Source organism: Apium graveolens, chromosome 6, assembly GCF_009905375.1.
Source record: "Apium graveolens cultivar Ventura chromosome 6, ASM990537v1, whole genome shotgun sequence".
Lineage (NCBI taxonomy): Eukaryota > Viridiplantae > Streptophyta > Magnoliopsida > Apiales > Apiaceae > Apium > Apium graveolens.
This window is the reverse complement of record NC_133652.1, coordinates 244,460,615-244,474,576: the sequence shown is the minus strand read 5'-3', so window position 1 is coordinate 244,474,576 and position 13,962 is coordinate 244,460,615. Positions and strand designations below refer to the sequence as shown.

Sequence of the window (13,962 nt, the reverse complement as noted above, 5' to 3'; positions counted from 1 at the left end):
GGATGAGCTTATCGAGCTCGAACTCAAACGAACAGGACGAGCTTAACGAACAGCTTAGTTCGTTTACAACTCTATCTATCGCATCATACTAGTTAGTTGTTACATTGTTTTTATGCCTTATTTAGAGTTTATTGCGCCTAGGGGTGTGTTAAGTGGCATTTATGTCCACTTAGAACGTCCCATAAAGACTTGGAATGGTGTTTTGTACTTAAGTTATTTGTGTTTTTGATGTGTTTTGTAGTGTTTTTGTATTTCAGGCATAGTCGGAGGAACAAGAGGTTTAGCATTGCAATGATGCTAAAATAGTGTTAGGAAGGTGTCTTGAATAAAAGCTCGTGGATCGCCATCTCAAATCAATCAGGAAAACAAGCAGAAAAACTTTTTCTAAAAGGTCGGCGCGCCTGTAGTAGCGCGCAGCCACGCCGAAAAAGCAGAAGGACAGCGCTCCCGCGCTGATGAAGCGCGCAGCCGCGCCAGGTTGGGATTTCAGAATCTTGTTTCAAGTGCAAGAGTGATTTTTTGTACTTCTCTTCTGATTGGGTTGCTATATAAAGACAACTTAAAGACGTTTTTCATAACGGAGCTTAAGGAGAAGACATCAAGAAGATCGAGGATCACAAATACAACCAAGGCGGAGAGGATCTAGTTTATTCTTGTTATTCTTTGTTTTAAGTTGTAATCTTGGATGCTAGTTTTCTTGTTTTGTTGAACCTATACTCTTGTTTAACGTACTTTGATTATTATTCGTATTTATAAAGACTTTGTTTATTATACCATGCTTTCATCGGAACCCACGGTGATGATGAGTTCGGTTATGGGCTAATCGTTATCGTGGAATTCTAGCGGATTTACTTATGGATTTCATTAGTTAATATGTTTTGATACCTTAGTGTGTGGTGATTGTATGATATCCTAGTATTGGTTGTGCTTATTCGTCTTATGAGCGTCGCGGACTTATAAGATAGCGTGTTAATCTCTATTAAAATGAAAGTGAATATAGGGATTTAGAACTTGTCATGCTAGCATAGGTTCATGTATTTGATATGCATGATTCATAGGTAATTTTAACCATCTTACTTGCCCTATGTAATCATGATAGATAACTTGTGCATTAAACCGTTATGTTGTCAAATTTATAGACATTTAAGGTCTCAATATAATTGGTATATATTCAGCTTCTATCTCTTTTGTTGATGTCTGGTAGTAGGGTATACGTACAACGAAAGTTGGTGTTTACTAGTTTCGTGTTGTTTGATTAGTGTCATTACCATTGCATGTTAAGGTTAAGAACAAAAAGGCTATTGAATGAAGTAGTAATGAAGTTAGAATTTCATGTTTGTGTTATATAAGTAAATCAACCTTTTAATCTCTTAGTTATTTACATGTTGGTTAGTAATCTTAGTTATAAACAATCTCAACTTATTATCATCTTAGCATTTGTTAGGGGAAAACACGCATTAAAATTACACGCAAGTATACGTGATCACAAGTAATATAGAATTATTTCTAGTTCGTTCCCACAGAGACTGGTTTAGGTTAATTTCAATCAATGCACTTATGTAATAATGGTACGGTTATTATCCAATGCTAAGACGAATAACAAATTGAGATTGTTATAACTACGATTAACTAAGAGATTAAACTAAAGAACATTATCTAAGAGATTAAAAAAGAATTGATTACTATATGACACAAACATGGGATTTTATCTTCATTACTACTTCATTCAATAGCCTTTTTGTTCTTAACCTTAGCATGCAATGGTGATGACACTAATCAGATAACACGAAACTAGTAAACGCCAACTTTCGTTGTACGAATACCCTACTACCAGACATCCACAAAGTAGATAGAAGCTGAATAGACACCAATTATATGAGACCCTGTATGTCTATAGAATTTGACAACATAACGGTTTAATGCACAAGTTATCTATCCTGATTACATAGGGCAAGTAAGATGGTTAAAATTAACTATAAATCATGTATAACAAATACATGAACCTATGGTAGCATGGCAAGTTTGAAACCCTTAAATTCACTTTCGCTTCATTAGAGATTAACACACTATCTTATAAGTTCACGACGCTCATAAGACGAATAAGCACAACCAATACTAGGTTATCATGCGATCACCACACACTAAGGCATCGAAACAAATTAACTATAGAAATCCATAAGTAAATCCGCTAGAACCCCACGATAATGATTAACCTATAATCGGACTCATCGTCAACGTGGGTCCTGATGAAAGCATGGTATAATAAACCTAGTCTTTATACAGAATAAATAATAAAACCAAATATGTTACACAAGAGTATAATTCACAAATAAGAAAAATAGCATCCAAGATTACAACTTAAAATAAAGAATTACAAGAATAAACTAGATCATCTTCGCCTTGGTTGAATTGTACTATACGGTCTTCTTACGCCTTCTCCTTAAGCTCCGGTACGTCTTGTTATGAAAAAGGATCATAAGTTATCAATATATAGCAACCCATGCAGATTAGAAGTCCAGCAGATCAAAATTGTAGTAGAATCAGGATTCTTGAAACCCGACCTGGCGTAGACGCGCGCTTCACCAGCGCGGGCGTGCTGCAATTCTGCATCTCGACGCGGCTGCGCGCTACTACAGCGCGGGTGTGCTGACTCTCTGGAAAAAAAATCCTAAATTCTATTTTCTTGGCTGGTTTGAGTTGGCAATTCTCGAGCAATCTTCCTGAGCACCATCATAACACCAATTTAGCACCAAAACAATGTTAAATCTCCTAATTCTTTTATTTATGCCTGAAATGCAAAAACACTATAAAATACATCAAATACACAAATAACTTGAGTACAAAACTTCAATTCAAGCCTTTATAAAGCATTCTAAGTGGACATAAATGCCACTTAACACACCCCCAAACTTGAATCGATGATTGTCCTCAAGCATAGCAGACTCAAAGACAAGAAATAAAAATGCATGAATACAACCAATATGAATGCAACGATCCCCTCAGATTAACTAAACCAACCGATGAGCAACATCTCAACAAATGCAATTATTCGCACTAAGATCAATCGAATCCCACAAATTAATTTACAAGCCAGAAACGTGCGTGTGTGCAAATTCTTACAGATATACTATCGCAACTAGATCAATAATCATGACTCATTATTCGTCAAAGCAATCACAAGGTTATAAATATAATAAAAGCTAAACTCAAAATGACCGACAACACTTCAATTCTTATATCGGAGTAATTATATGGATTCATGCTTTTATTGTTAACACATAAACAACACAAATATGCTTATTTGATCGTGCAATGAGTGAGCTCCACAAAAAATTTATACAATAATACCCATGTAGCGAGCGTTATGTTAGTAGATCCCCGACTATAAAAGCCTTAGGTCACTAGGCACAAAGTCCCCTAAGAACTTAATAACTCGAGTATTAAAGAGCCCACTCGTGATCAATTATGCATAACACATTTTTTTTCTTTTTTTTCTTTTTTTCACAAATATTTGAACAAGTGCGTTTCACTCCATCTCGTTCAACCCTGGACTACTCATATAAAATGAGTCGGCTACTAGCCATTTGACACCTAGCCATAACAACTAGCAATGAAATCCAATTTTTTACTCCAATTTTTAAATATCAATGTTATTTTATCATTAAGATAATATCCTAAATTTTAAATATAAACATGTGATTAAACCTCGACAAACAAACAAACCATGACCATGATCTAGCCCTCAAGCAACCTATAAGCCTTAGTGAAATTACAATTGCTTCTAGAATGCAAATCAACTCGATAAGACTTAACATCACTAAATACGACATCACTACACTAGCATCAATATCACAAATCAATCGAAAAAGCAAACTTAAGGGATCATGTTATAATGCAAATGCATAAACTATATGCAACAAACTATAAAAATAAAAAAACTATTATATGGCAAATATGCAACTATATGAACTACACTAGCATGAATAAACAACTATATGCGACTCACACAAAATATATAATCCTTAACTACTACCCCCAAACTTAAAATATTCGCTGTCCTCAGTGAAGGTAATAGTAAGGAATCAGACATACCTACTCAGAATCAGGGTCATCACCCTCAATGGGTGGTGTGTCAGGAGTGTCTGGAGACGGATACTCAGAGTCCTTACCGAATACTGGCTACTGGATGTCAACTTTTGTGGCTCTGAATGTAGTCCCTAATGCCTGGGTAAGGTCATGTGCAAAGTGACTATGGATATCATGCATCGCATCCATCCTCCTCATCAAGCGCCTATACTGCGCTGAACCCATACCAGCACTGCCCTGTGCTTCCTCCTGCTGCTGCTGCTGCGATTGACCGGCCTTCTCACCCAACTCAACTCTCCAAGATGCTCTACTCACCTGAGTCGTGCCACCAGTATATGTCTGAGGAGATGACCTTCCACCTGGCAGATGGTCATCAGAATAATCAAGCCCCTTGGAATCGGGCTTCACACCATAACACTCATGCATACTCAACAACATCGGACTATCAATCGAGGCACTCGGGAGTTGCAGCTGCTCGTGCGTGGGCCAATGAACGCCAACCGCCACACACAACTTCGTCACAAAGGACGCATATGGTATAGAACCCGTAGTACTCGCATGAAAAAACCTTAAAATACCCTGATAAATCACCATCCCGAGATCCACATAGTCTCCATGAAGAATCCCCCACAACAAACGTGTACGCTCCACAGTAATATCATGCACATGAGAAGATGGCATGATGTTGGCACAAATAAAAGATTTCCATGCACGTGCAAACTTGTTCATGCACGAGGCAGGGAAAGTGGCATACTCATTCGTGCCCTTCTTGAACTTCCAGTGTGTCTTAGGCACACACAGGGTAGCAGCGATCAAATCCAAGTTAAAATCATCCCCCGTCTTCTCATTCTAATTTTCCTGTTATGGCCTTCTCTCGGGCTGCTCAATCGCCCTCCGAATTACCTCAGCACTATAGTCTACAGTCAATCCCCTCACCACAGTAAAACTGTTCTTCTCAGCCTTAGCATTCGCGTAGAACTCGCGAACCACACTCATAGGCACCGACGCAGGCGCGTCACAAAAAGTTATCCACCCCATCTCCATAATCATCTCCAACAACTTACCATCCCTTCCCATTGGAAGAAAACCTCGCTCTTTGGCTATAGGCTTCGAAAGCAGTCTCGTATACTCCACCTCAGCCTCCGGAGTTGAAAACCTAGGCCTCACACCACCCACACTCGAAGAATCAGTGACGCTGCTGTTAACTTGGATTCATTATCTTTTGGGTGCCATTGAGATTAAATAAGAGAGAATAAGAGATGTGTGTATAAGAAAGATTTATGTTTGAGAATTTGAGAAGTGATGGAGAAGTTTGTGTATAAGTGTATGTATATATAGGATATTAGGAATAGAATTAGTTATGGAAAAGAAGTGGGATTAATGGGAGTAATGGGGGTAATGGAATTGATTTGGAATAGAAATTATGGGAAGTGGAGGAGGGAAATTCGGGTAGAAATTGATTTTGTATTGAAGTCCCCGAAATTCTGTTTATTTCTTTCTTCTTTTTTTTCGACTGCAGGGACTCAGCGCGGCCGCCCCGCCTGGCAGCGCGGGCGCGCCGTGCTTCTGGAAATCCAGCGCGACCGCCCACATGCCAGCGTGGGCGCGCGCGGTTACTGACTTTTCAGTGCGGCCGCCCCGCTTCTCAGCGCGGGCGCGCCGTGCTTCTGTAGTTGAACTTGAATTTTTTTTGTTTTCAGATTTTTTTGTGTTTTTCTCCTTGTTTTCTTCTTCCTCTATCTACTAATATACAACAAACTTGGGTTGCCTCCCAAGAAGCGCTTGCTTTACGTCGTTAGCTTGACGTAGAAACTCGAGATCAAGTAGACAATAAAATGGCACTAACCACCTCACGGTTTGCCGTATCCCCATAGTAATGCTTCAACCTCGATCCATTCACCTTGAATGCTTGGCCTGGATCATTCTCAAAAATCTTCACCGCTCCATGTGGAAACACAGTATTGATAATAAACGACCCTGACCACCTCGACTTCAACTTTCCAGGAAAAAGACGGAGACGAGAGTTGAATAACAGAACTTGTTGCCCCGGCACAAATGATTTGAGCACTAGACCCCTATCGTGCCACCTCTTGACTTTCTCCTTATATATTTTGTTGTTCTCAAACGCTTGAAGCTGAAACTCGTCGAGTTCATTCAATTAAAGCATTTTTTTCTTACCAGCTGCATCCAAATCAAGGTTCAACTTCTTCAAAGCCCAATAAGCTTTATGCTCGAGCTCCACAGGTAAATGACATCCCTTAGCTTCAAAGAACAATCCTTGGACACACAACTTTCTCTAAAATACACTCGATCTCTCTGCTCGACACCTCAGCTTGACCATTAGTCTGAGGGTGATAGGCTGTAGCAATGCAATGATTCACATTATACCTTTATATCATGGCAGTGAACTTGCAATTGTGAAAATGCGATCCCTCGTCACTGATTATGACTCTTGAAGTCCCAAACCTTGTGAATATCTGCTCATGAAGAAAATTCAGCACTACCTTCGCATCATTTGTTGGTAAAGCCTTGACTTCAACCCATTCTGAGACATAATCAACCGCCAACAAGATATATAGATTATTGCAAGATGAGACAAACGGCCCCATGAAGTCAATTCCTCCAACATCGAAGACCTCAACCTTGAGAAGCACATTAAGAGGCATCTCATCCCTCTTAGACATATTACCCACACGCTGGCAGCGATCACACTTCAAAACAAATTGATGCGCATCCTTAAACAATGTAGGCCATAAAAATCCTGCTTAAAGGATACGAGCTATTGTCTTTTCTCCACCATAGTGGCCTCCATACGCAGTCGAATGACAATCTTACAATATCCCCCCGTTCCGCTATACGGAATACATCTCCTGATGACCTGGTCAGCTCCTTGCCTAAATAAATATGGCTCATCCCACATGTTCCACTTGACCTCATGAAGAAATTTCTTCCTTTGAGCGAAAGACAAGTCTGGAGGCATGATATTACTCACAAGATAGTTCACGATATCTGCGAACCACGGTTCTTCTTCTTGCACCCCAAACAGCTGCTCGTCGGGAAAAGACTCATTTATCAATGTCTTATCCTATGAAGCTGCACTTGGATCTTCCAAACGAGAGAGATGATCAACGACTTGATTCTCAGTACCCTTTCTGTCCTTGATCTCTAACTCAAATTCATGAAGTAAAAGAACCCATCGAATCAGTCTAAGCTTCGAGTCCTTCTTTGAGACGAGATAGCGAACAACAGCGTGATCAGTGAACATTTTCACCTTCGTCCCAAGCAAATAAGATTGAAACTTCTCAAAACCGTAGACAATGGCTAAGAGTTCCTTCTCAGTAGTAGTATAATTCAATTGAGCATAATTTAGGGTCTTACTAGCATAGTAGACTATATGAAATATGTTGTTATTTCTCTGCCCAAGAACTGCTCCAACTGCATAGTCACTTGCATCGCACATCATCTCAAAAGGTTCATCCCAATTAGGTACAGTTATGACAGGTGTCGTGATCAAACTCTTCTACAAGAACTCAAAAGCAGCTAGACACTCGTCATCAAACTTGAACGGGACATCTTTCTAGACGATTGCATAAAGGTTTGGAAATTTTTGAGAAGTCTTTGATGAATCGCCTATAGAAACCCGCATGACCAAGAAAATTGTGAACTCCCTTAACAGAAATTGGTGGAGGAAGGTTTTCAAAAACCCCCATCTTGACTTTATCCACCTCAAGACCTTTACTAGAGACCTTGTGCCCAAGAATAATGCCCTGTCACATTATAAAATGATATTTCTCCCCGTTGAGAACCAGATTGATCTCAACACACCTTTTAAGAACGGTGCCAAGATTTTGCAAGCATTCGTTAAAAGAATCACCGAACACAGAGAAATCATCCATGAACACCTCCATTTTCTGACCAATCATGTCAGAGAAGATAGCCATCATGCATCTCTGAAATGTGGCAGATGCTCTACACAACCTAAAAGAAACTCTTCTGAAGGCAAAAGTTCCAAACAGACAAGTGAAAATAGTCTTTTTTTGATCCTCTATAGTAATGCAAATATGATTATAACCTGAATAGCCATCCAGAAGACAATAGTACTCATGCCCAGCCAATCTATCAAGCATCTGATCAATAAAAGGAAGAGGGAAGTGATCTTTTCTCGTGGCCTTGTTCAGCTTCCTGTAGTACATGCAAACTCTCCACCCCGTGATTATTCGAGTATGAATGCGCTCATTCTTCTCATTAAAAACAACTGTGATACCTCCCTTCTTCGACACACAATGAACTGGGCTCACCCAAGAACTGTCAGAAATGGGATAGATGATCCATGCATCTAGCCATTTGAGGATTTCATTCTTCACAACTTCTTTCATGATCGGATTAAGCCTTCTATGTTGCTCAATAGTAGGCTTGCTACATTTCTCTAGCAGAATTTTATGCATACAAATAGAAGGTCTGATTCCCTTGATATCTGCTATAGTCCATCCAATTGCCGACTTGAACTCTCTCAGAATTCTTAAGAGCTTTTCCTCATCACTACCTGAAAGGTCAGATGTAATAATAACAGGCAAAGTAGATGCATCACATAAAAAATATACCTTAAGTGTTCAGGCAATGGTTTAAGATCAATTGTAGGAGCTTCCTCAATAGATGGATTGAGGCGCTTTGGAGATTTGTATAGCTCCTCCATTCCAAGAGATTCAAAAGGCATATACAACCTTCACTTCCAGGGAGAAGCATTCAGATACTGCAACTGCTCATCCCCTTCGTCATTTTCACTATCTGAATTCCCCAACAAAGCCTTCTCTAAGGCATCAGACCTTAGCATTTGAACAAGTTCTGAAGTAACCACATAATTGACCAACTCCACTTTTAAGCACTCCTTGTTTTCAGTCGGGAATTTCATGGCATTAGAAACGTTGAACGTCATATCTTGATCCAGCACTCGCATAGTAAGCTCACCCTTCTGTACATCAATTAAGGTTCGACCAGTAGCCAAGAATGGTCTTCCCAAGATTATGAGAATCTTCTTATCCTCCTCGAAATCAAGAATTACAAAATCAGCAGGAAATATGAGTTTATCAACCTTGACCAAGACATCCTCCACAATGCCCCGTGGATATGTAATAGATCGATCGACCAACTGCAAGGTCATATAAGTAGGCTTTGGATCAGGTAAGTCCAATATCTTGAAGATTGACAAGGGCATCATATTGATGCTAGCCCCCAAGTCACATAAGCATTTGTTAAATGACACTTTTCCAATGGTACAAGGAATAGTGAAGCCTCCAGGATCTTTAAGCTTCGGAGGTAACTTCTGTTGCAGCACAGCGCTGCATTCCTCCGTAAGAGCAACTGTCTCTAAGTCATCAATCTTCACTTTCTGGGAGAGAATACATTTCATAAACTTCACATAACTAGGCATCTGTTCAAGAGCTTCCGTGAAAGGTATGTTGATATGAAGTTTCTTGAACACCTCCAGAAACTTCTCAAACTGCTTATCCAGCTTTTTCTTCTGCAGCCTCTTAGGAAAAGGAGGTGGAGGATAGATCTGTTTCTCCCCTATATTACCCTCTAGAGAATTGTGTTCAACAGTAGTCTTTCTTGATTCCACTTCTGCTTCCTTCTGCATTTCTTCTTCAGTCATAGCTTCATCTCCCGAAACTTGAGATTTTTCTGGGTTTGCAACCTTCCCAGATCTCAATATAATTGCCTTCACCTGCTCCTTAGCTTCCCTCTTTCCTGGAACTTTAGTGTCACTAGATAGTGTACCAGGTTGACGATTTAGCAAGGCATTGGCAATTTTCCCAATTTGATTCTCCAAGGTCTTGATAGAAACTGCTTGGCTCTTGCACATGAGCCTCAACTCCTCCAATTCAGATTTTTCATTATAATGTTACAATTGGGGTTATTGTCTTGGTGCATATTGCAGTTGCTGAAAACCAGGAGGGTTGTATTGCTTTATTACATACTGCTGTTAAGGTTGTTGAACCAATTCTGAGTATTACTTCAGCCGAAGTTAGGATGATTGCGGTTGTTGGGATGATAAATGGCTGGAACTGGCTGCTACGACCTCTGAAAGTTGCTCACGAACTGAGCTGATTCGCTAGAAATAACACACTGCTCCGTCTCATGGGCACCAACACAAAACTCACAGACACTAGTGATCTGATTAACTCCATAATTAGCCAAAAAATCCACCTTCATCGTCAAAGCCTTAAGTTGAGCAGCTATAGCGATAGCTGTATCTAACTCTAGAATTCCTACTACTTTGCCCTGAGGTAGTGTCTGAGTTGGGTTCTAGTATTCATTGGCAACCATCAACTTAATCAATTCATAAGCTTTATTATAGCTTTTAGCCCATAAGGCTCCTCCTGATGCTGCATCAAGCATAGGTCTAGAAGTAGCACCCAATCCATTATAGAAGCAGTTAATGATCATACAGTCAGGAATCCCATGGTGAGGATACTTTATAAGAATCTCTTTGTAGCGATCCCAAGCCTCACATAAATATTCTATAGATTGCTAAGCAAATTGAGTAAATGCATTTCTGATTGCAGCAGTCTTCGCCATAGGAAAGAATTTAGTTAGGAACTTTTGAGCAAGATCCTCCCATTTAGTGATAGACCCTAGTGGTAGAGAATGTAACCAACACTTAGCTTTATCCTGAAGAGAGAATGGGAAAAGCCTCAACTTAATAGCATCTTCAGAAACTCCATTGAACTTGAAGATGTCGCAGATCTCGATGAAATCTCTTATGTGCATGTTGGGATCTTCTGTCGGAGAACCCCCCAAACTGAACTGAGTTCTGTATAATCTGAATCGTGCTAGACTTGATCTCAAACATCTTAGCCAAGATGGTTGGGCGGACAATGCTAGACTGAATATCATTAATCTTTGGTTGAGAGTAATCCATCAAAGCCTTCAGATTCGCTTCTAGTTCTCCCATTGCAATAAGAGACTCTTCTTCAACTTTCTCCTCGACAAGAACTTCCTCGAAAACTTCCTTAGCTACTACAACTTCTTCCTCAGCTTGATCCAGTGTTCTCTTCCGAGACCGGGAATGCATATGCATACACACTCGCTGGAGTACCTGAAACACGACAAGGAAATAAGTAAGTAACAATGTCCGAGTCAATGAACTTTAACGACCACTGATGACAAACACATAAACTAAAAATTAACACCGAGTCCCTGACAGTGGTGCCAAAAACTTGTTAGGGTAAAAACACGCGCTAAAATTACATGCAAGTATATGCGATCACAAGTAATATATAATTATTTCTAGTTCATTCCCACAGAGTCTGGTTTAGGTTAATTTTGATCAATGCACTTATGCAACAATGGTATGGTTATTATCCAATGCTAAGACGAATAACAAAATTGAGATTGTTATAACTACGATTAACTAAGAGATTAAACTAAAGAACATTAACTAAGAGATTAAATAGAATTGATTACTATATGACACAAACATGGGATTCTAACTTCATTACTACTTCATTCAATAGCCTTTTTGTTCTTAACCTTATCATGCAATGGTGATGACACTAATCGGATAACACAAAACTAGTAAACGCCAACTTTCGTTGTACGAATACCCTATTATCAGACATCTATAAAATAGATAGAAGCTGAATAAACACCAATTATATTGAGACCCTATATATCTATAGAATTTGACAACATAACGGTTTAATGCACAAGTTATCTATCATGATTACATAGGGAAAGTAAGATGGTTAAAATTACCTACGAATCATGTATAACAAATACATGAACCTATGCTAGCATGGCAAGTTTTAAACCCCTACATTCACTTTCACTTTATTAGAGATTAACACGCTATCTTATAAGTTCGCGACACTCATAAGACGAATAAGCACAACCAATACTAGGTTATCATGCAATCTCCACACACCAAGGCATCGAAACAAATTAACTAAAGAAATCTATAAGTAAATCCGCTAGAACCCCACGATAACGATTAGCCCATAATCGGACTCATCATCAACGTGGGTTCCGATGAAAGCATGGTATAATAAACGTAGTCTTTATACTGAATAAATAATAAAACCAAATACGTTACACAGAGTATAGGTTCATAAATAAGAAAAATAGCATCCAAGATTATAACTTAAAATAAAGAATCACAAGAATAAACTAGATCCTCTTCGCCTTGGTTAAATTGTGCTATACGGTCTTCTTACGTCTTCTCCTTAAGCTCTGGTACGTCTTATTATGAAAACGATCAAAAGTTATCAATATATAGCAGCCCATGCAGATTAGAAGTCCAGCAGATCAAAATTGTAGTAGAATCAGGATTCTTAAAACCCGACCTGGCGCGGCCGCGTGCTGCAATTTTGCATATGGCGCGGTCGCACACTACTGCAACGCTACAGTGCAGGTGCGCTGACATTCTGGAAAAAAAATCCTAAATTCTGTTTTCTTGGCTGGTTTGAGTTGGCAATTCTCGAGCAATCTTCCTGAGCACCATCCTAACACCAATTTAGCACCTAAATAATGTTAAATCTCCTGATTCTTTTATTTATGCCTGAAATGCAAAAACACTACAAAACACATCAAATACACAAATAACTTGAGTACAAAACATCAATTCAAGCCTTTATAGAGTATTCTAAGTGGACATAAATGCCACTTAACAGCATTGAATAATAATCATACCATTGTTGCATAAGTACATTAATTGAAATTAACATAAACCAGTCTCTGTGGGAATGAACAAGAATTAATTCTATATTACTTGCCATCATGTATACTTGCGTGAATATTAGCGCGTGTTTTCATCCTAACAAGTTTTTGGCGCCGCTGCCGGGGACTCGGTGTTAATTTTTAGTTTATGTGCTTGACATCAGTGTTCGTTAAAGTTCATTGACTCGGACATTTTACTTACTTGTTTGCTTGTTGCTTTTTCAGGTACTCTAGAGAGCGTTTATGTTAACACGTTCTCGATCTCGAAAGAGAACACTGTGTAAAGCGGAGGAAGAAGTTTTAGTGGAGGAAGAAGTTCTTGTTTAGGAGAAAGTTGAAGAAGAAGCTCTTATTGCAATGGGAGAATCAGAAGCGAATACGAAGGCTTTAATGGATTACTCTCAGCCGAAGATTAATGATATTCAGTCTAGCATTGTCTGACCAGCCATCGCGACTAACACTTTTGAAATCAAATCTAGCACAATTCAGATGGTGCAGAACTCAGTTCATTTTGGGGGTTCTCCGACAGAAGACCCCAACATGCATATTAGAAATTTCATCAAGATCTGCGATACTTTCAAATTCAACAATGTGTCTGAAGATGCTATTAAGCTAAGGCTTTTCCCATTCTCTCTACGGGATAAAGCTAAGTGTTGGTTGCATTCTCTACCACCAGGCTCTATCACCAAATGGGAAGATCTTGCTCCAAAGTTCCTTACTAAGTTATTTCCTATGGCGAAGACAACAACAATCAGGAATGCTCTTGCTTAATTTGCGTAACAGTCTAGAGAGTCTTTGTGTGAGGCTTGGGAGCGATGTAAGGAGATGCTTCGAAAGTGTCCTCACCATGGGATGCCTGACTGGATGATCATTAACTGTTTCTACAACAGGTTGGGTGCAACTTCTAGACCCATTCTTGATGCAGCATCAGGTGGACCCTTATGGGCTAAAGCTACGATGGAACTTATGAGTTGATTGAACTGATGGCTGCTAATGAATATCAGAACCCAACTCAGAGTCTACCTCAGGGCAAGGTAGCAGGAATTCTGGAGGTAGATCCAGCTACTGCTATAGCTGTTCAACTTAAGGCTTTGATGATGAAAGTGGATTCTTTGACTAAATATGGAGTTAATCAGATCACTAGTGTCTGTGAGCTTTGTG

The 13,962-nt window shown here is 39.3% G+C and overlaps 2 non-coding genes across 2 annotated transcripts; one reads left to right on the top strand and one right to left on the bottom strand.

The window, feature by feature from the left end:
- Positions 1-10,540: 10,540 nt before the first annotated feature.
- On the top strand, positions 10,541-10,647 carry LOC141669192 (small nucleolar RNA R71). Its single transcript, XR_012553483.1, has one exon. It is a non-coding gene; the product is annotated as a small nucleolar RNA R71 (small nucleolar RNA).
- A 2,901-nt stretch (positions 10,648-13,548) lies between these two features.
- Positions 13,549-13,655, bottom strand: LOC141669099 (small nucleolar RNA R71). The gene has a single exon (XR_012553395.1). It is a non-coding gene; the product is annotated as a small nucleolar RNA R71 (small nucleolar RNA).
- Positions 13,656-13,962: the final 307 nt, after the last annotated feature.